A 6,607-nucleotide genomic window follows, 5' to 3' on the forward strand; every position below is an offset into this window, starting at 1 on the left:
AGATAGATAGATAGATAGATAGATAGATAGATAGATAGATAGATAGATAGATAGAGTAGGCAGTGTCAAGGAGATGCCATTTGGCTTCCAAAGGAGAAAGATGCCAAAACTTTACTGGTAAGCCACAGCCTCATGGCAATACACAGATTGATAGAAATGGGTTAATTTAAGATATAAGAAGAGCTATCTAGGAATATGCCTGAGCCATTGACCAAACAGTGTTGTAATTAATATAGATTCTGTATGATTATTTGAGACTGGGTGGCTGGAAAATGAAAGTACAGTCTCTGCTTACACGTAATTCTTACTTGATGATGGCTCTTATTGTATATAGTTTTACTGTGTAGAGTTAAAACCTTTCCTTTTTATTTAGACAAAAGAGGGGAAATGTTGTACACTGTGAAACCTGAGCCTGTGTTAATAAAATATACTCTGGATTGGGGCAGAGGCAGTGACTAGCTAGCCATAGAGAATATGGAGGAATTGGGCATATGTTTAGAGAGAGGCACAGAAAGAAACAAGAAAAGACTTAGAGATTTATGGTCTTTTGGTTTGGGACAGATGGAGAAATGAAATGCTCTCTTGCTGGATCTCCAACCAAAAAGGCAGATCAGCCAGTTAATTCTTGGCTCCTCTGATCTAGCAGGTTTTCACCCTGACATCTGACACCCAAGTCTTTATTGGTAAACAAAACAATTTAGATAAAAACAATAGAGACTATTGGCTGCTCTCTTCAAACTAATGGTGAGGCACCATTGGTGAGGACAGTACCTACATAGCTTACTGAACATGGAGATGCTCACCACTACTTGCTTATGTTAATAATAATGGAAGGTACTCTGAACACTATTTGAGGAGAAAGGTAACCACCAACCCAGCTACAAACCCTTCAATCTACATAGTTGATCTGCCTCCGTCACAAGCTAGTCAATAGTAGCACACAAGCTGTAGAAGTAACCAGCCACCATTTGATTGGATTTAAGGCCCACTCCATGAGATGTAACCCCTGTCTGATACTGTTTGGGTGGTCAAGAACTTGAGACCAGATAGGCCAGGGACCCAGGGGAAAACAAAATACTATTGTTCTGCTAAAGGAATACAGTTATAAAATGACTCCTCACAACATCCTTCTATACACATAGATCAGTGTCTCATTCAGTCAGCATTTGGGAAGCTTCTTCCTATAAGAGACAGGAACAAATGCAGAGACTCATACCTGGACAATGTGCAGATAGTTAGGGACCTTGGCATATTCATCCCTGAATAGGATTGGACCATTCTCTATTGGACCCTTTTCCTCAGGGATCAAGGTACTTTTTAGTAGAATAATAAAGAGTGTGTTATAGCCAATGGAGATGGAAAAAAATAAGAAATCAGTACCTTTCAGAGAACAGATGCAGTCACAAGGAGTGTGCACAGGGTCCAAGCTAAATGGACTCCAAGTACTGATAAGGGAAGTGGTTATGAGTCCCCATTCCTAACCCAGATGCTATCTCTGAGTGGCAACTACTTGAAAAGTTTAAAAGTTAGTTTTATCCAAAGGAGTCTCATTGGGTATAATAAGCTATACTTAAGAGCAGACCTTGCTGGGTGGTGGGTGGTGGTAGTACACGATTTTAATCCCAGCACTCAGGAAGCAGAGGCAGGCAGATCTATGTGAGTTCAAGGCCAACCTGGTCTACAAGAGCTAGTTCTGGGATAGGATCCAAAGCTAGAGAGAAACCTAGTCTCAAAAAGCCAAAAAAAAAAAACCCCAAAACAAAAAAAACCCAACAAAACAACAACAACCACAACAAACCCAAACCAAACTAAACCAAAAAACCCACCACCACTACCACCGCCACCACCACCACAAAAAAAAAAAAAGAGCAGACCTCATGCACAATAGTAGATGGTCAACAAAAAAACAAACTCGATGGTATTTTGGAGTGTTTTTGTCCCATAAGGTTTTGTTTGGAAATGTTTTAACTTTAAGTGGTAGTTTGAATGTAATTGGCCTCCATAAGCTCATAGAGAGTAGCACTATTAATAGGGGATGTGGTTTTGTTAGAGCAGGTATTGCCTCGTTGGAAGAAATGTGTCATTGTAGAGGCAGGCTTTGAGATCTCATAATGCTCAAGTCACACCCAGTGGTTTAGACCACTTCCTGTTGTCCGAAAGTCAAGATGCAGGATTCTCAGCTTCTTCTTCAGCATCATTTTGGCCTGCATGCCACCATGTTGCACCATAATGATAATGGCCTACACCTCTGAAAATATAAGCCACTTCAATGAAATATGTTCCTTAATATGATTTGCTATGGTCAAAGTATTGCTATTTGTAGATTATATGATAGTATACATAAGTGACCCCCAAAATACTACCAGGGAACTCCTATAAATGATAAATGCCTTCAGCAAAGTGGGTAGATACATGATTAACTTAAAAAAAGTCAGTAGCCCTTCTGTATGCAAATGGTAAATAGGCTGAGAAAGAAATCAGGGTAACACCACCCTTTACAATGGCCACAAGTAATCTAATATATCTTGGTGTAATTCTAACCAAGCAAGAGAAAGGTCTGTATGACAAGAACTTTAAGTCATTGAAGAAATAATTTAGAGAAGATATCAAAAATTGGAAATATCTTCCTGCTCATGGATTGGTAGGGTTAACATAGTAAAGCTGTCTATCTTACCAAAAGCAATCTACAGATTAAATTTCCCAACACAATTCTTTGCAAACCTCAAAAGAATAATACTCAATTTAATATGGAAAAACAAAAAAAACCAAGATAGCTACAACAATCTTGTACAATAAAAGAACTTCCAGAGGCATCAGTGTTCCTGATTTCAAGATTTTCTACAGAGCTATAATAATAAAAAGTGCTTGGTATTGGCACAAAAACAGACAGGATGTTCAATGGGATCAAATTAAGCCCCAGAAATAAATCCACACACCTAGGGAAACCTTATTTTTTTTTTGAAGAAGCCAAAATTATACAGTGGAAAAAGAAAGCATCTTTAGCAAATGGTGCTGGCATAACTGGATTGACATGTAGAAGAATGCAAATAGATCCATATCTACCACTCTGTACAAAACTCAAGTCCAAGTGGATCAACCTAAAATCAGACACACAACCTGACATAAGAGAAAGTATGAAATAGCCTTGAATGCATTAGCATAGGAGACAACTTCCTGAACAGAATGGCAATCACAGACACTAAGATCAAAACTTAATAAATGGGACCTCATAAAACTGAAGTCTCTATAAGGCAAATGACAACATTAATAGGACAAAATGACAGACTACATAATGAGAAAAAAATCCTATTACACATCTGACAAAATGTTAGTTTCCAAATAGATAAAGAACCCAAGAAACTAGACATCAACAAATCAAATAATCCAATTTAAAAATTAGGTATAGCTCTAAACAGAGAATTATCAACAGAGGAATCTCAAATGACTGAGAAGCACTTAATCAAAGTGACTCTGAGATTCCATCATACACCGGTCAGAATGGCTAAGATCAAATTAATACCTCATCCTGGGGATGATTTAGAGCAAGGGGAACATTCTTCCACTGCTATTGAGAATGAAACCTTGTACAGCCACGATGGAAATCAATATGGCAGTATTTCAGAAAACTGGGAATCAATCTACCTTAAAACCCAGCTACACTGTTCCTGGACATAAACCCAAAGGATGCTCCAACCTACCACTAGGACATGTGCTCATCTATGTTCATAGTAGTTTTATTTAGAAACTGGAGACAATCTAGATGACCCTCAACTAAAGAATGGATGAAGAAAATGTGGTGCATTTACACAACAGTGTATCACTCAGCTGTTAAAAAATCTCAAATGACTGAGAAGCACTTAAAGTGACTCTGAGATTCCATCATACACCGGTCAGAATGGCTAAGATCAAAATTAATACCATGAAATTTGCAGACAAATGGATATAACTAGAAAAAGAGTCATCCTGAGTGAGGTATCCTGGGCCCATAAAGACAAACATGGCTGTAAGTAAAGGATGACCATGCTACGATCCACAGATCCAGAGAAACTAAGGAACAAGGAGGACTCAAGAGGGACTCTCAGGTCTCCTTGGGAAGAAGAAATATAATTGACATCAAGATGTCAAGATGAGGTGGGTGGGAATGGGAATGGGGGGTCAGGTGATGGATGGGAGAGCGTACTCATGGAGGGAGAGAGTACTGGGAGAAACAACTGGATTGGGAGCATCATGGGGATGAGTTAGAAAACTAGGGCAAGGGGAACTCACAGGGATCAATGAGGATGACTGTAGCTAAGACTCCTAGCAATGGGGTATATGGTATCTGAACTGGCCATTTCCTGTAACTGGTGTAGGAGGTCCTTCTATTTATGTTTTGCTTTCATTGGTTAATGAATAAAGAAACTGCCTTGGCCTTTTGATAGGGTAAAACTTATGTAGGTGGGGAAGACGGAACTGAATTCTGGGAGGAAGAAAGCAGAGTCAGAGAGCTGCCATGGAGCCACCAGAGTCAGACATGCAGAATCCTTCCTGGTAAGCCATTGCCATGTGGTGACACACAGATTAATAGAAAGGAGTTAAACTGAAATGTAAGAGCTAGCCAATAAGAAGTTAGAGCTAATGGGCTAAGCAGTGTTTTAATTAATGCAGTTTCTGTGTGGTTATTTCAGTTCTGGGCTGCCAGGACATACACGTGGCCTTCCTGTCACATGTAATCAAGCATGAATTCCAGTGGAGGGATTGGGATAACAACCCAGCCATAACAACTTTAATCTACAGTTTGTCCTGCCTACAGGTTGTACTGGGGTAAAAGTGGTGCAGAAATTGTGGACGTGGCTAACTAATGACTGATCAATCTTGAGGCGCATGCTGCAAGAGGGATCCTATTCCTGTAGTGAAAAAAATGAAAATATATATGAAAGATATATGAAAAAATCTGTAACATACAAGGAGGGAAATCCTAAGAGGTATTTTATAACTCTAACCCCCTACATTAAAAAAAACACAGATAATCCAAACAAACAACTTATTCACCTTAACGTTTTAGAAAGAAAAGAACAAATAACACCCCAAAATAATCAACAGGAAGAAATAATTAAGATGAGAACAGAAATTAATAAAATAGAAACAAGAAAAACAATACAAAGAATTAATAAAATGAACCAATCTCTGTGCACACTGACTCTGAACCCAGAGTCAGTGAAAGAAACACACCCAAGATCAGAAACCTGGGCCAGTGAAAGAAACACTTTATTCCTGAACCCATAAACAAAGAAACACACCTTGACTCTGAAACCAGTGTCAAAGAAATACTCCTTGTCCCTAGAATCAGAGCCAGTGAAAGAAATATGCTTTAGCCCTAAAATTAGAGTCAAAAGACTAAAATGACCAGAAAAAGAAACACAGTTTGTGTCTGAAATCAGAGCCATCTCTTCTGAGCAACTAAACTAAATAATCCTTAAGCAGAAAATCTTCTTCCTTGGAAAACTCCACCTTTAAGATGTCCTATATAAGCCCCTCTGCCTGTTCAATTGCTGGCTTCCCTTTTCCACCCTAGCAGAGATAGCCAGTCTCCTGGACTCCTCCTTCCCAAATAAATCTTTCTCAAAAGAATCATGGGTGAATATCTCTATTTACCAGTACAGAACAGAAGAACCTTGGTGGGACATCCCTTAGGAGACTGAGCAAAAAAACCTTGCTGAGATTGATTAATATATCCTGTGGGAAGAAGATCTCCCACCATACCCCAACTTTAGGTAGCCTGGCTTCCGAACAGGTCAGAACACATTGTCCTCCATGGTTGAGCTGTCGTAATGTGACTCCAGCTTCCAGAGCTGTCCTATTGTGACTTTACTCTCTAGATCTGTCCTATTGCAGCTCTAGGCAGCCTAGCTTCCTAACAAGTCAGGACACTTTTCCCTCCAGAGCTGAGCTGTTCTATTGTGGCTTCAACCTCCAGAGATGTTCTATTTGTGGCTCTACCCCTGACCCCAACAGAGCTGTCCTATTGTAGCTCTAGGCAGTCTGGCTTCCCTATAAGTCAGGACACCTTTATCTCTGTGGCTAAGCTGTCCTATTGTAGCTCCAACCTCCAGAGCTTTCCTATTGTGGCTCTATCCCTCAAGAGCTGTCTTACTGAAGCTCTAGATATAGCCTGGCTTCCCAATAAGTCAGGATATCTTTGCAGCTCCAGAGCTGGTACCAGCCACACTCACTTACATTTTGGTGTTGAAACCTGGGATAGACTCCATTGGTGCCTGTGCTGTCCCCTTGAGGTCTGAGCAACACGGGGACTCCATCCTTTATCTCCAGTCGATTTGCAACACACAAACCTTCCAGCTTACCAATTGATCAGCATTCTATCCAACAGCAGTATTTAGGTGAGTTCCATCTTTGGTCAGTGTAAACATTTTCCTGGGTCAGAGGAAGTAACCACTGAGTGTCGGACACTCAGTACTCTAGTACTCTTGGAAGCAGAGGTACCCCCAGCTATGGTCTTTAAGGCTACAGCTGCTCCTCTTTACTTGACCACACACCCATACCCTTGGAGCTGCAACCAGGTACTTTCTTTAGGCCCAATTGGGTTATAGCATCCCTTCCTGTCCTCGCC

This window comes from Microtus ochrogaster, chromosome 1, assembly GCF_000317375.1.
Source record: "Microtus ochrogaster isolate Prairie Vole_2 chromosome 1, MicOch1.0, whole genome shotgun sequence".
NCBI classification, from domain to species: Eukaryota; Metazoa; Chordata; class Mammalia; order Rodentia; family Cricetidae; genus Microtus; species Microtus ochrogaster.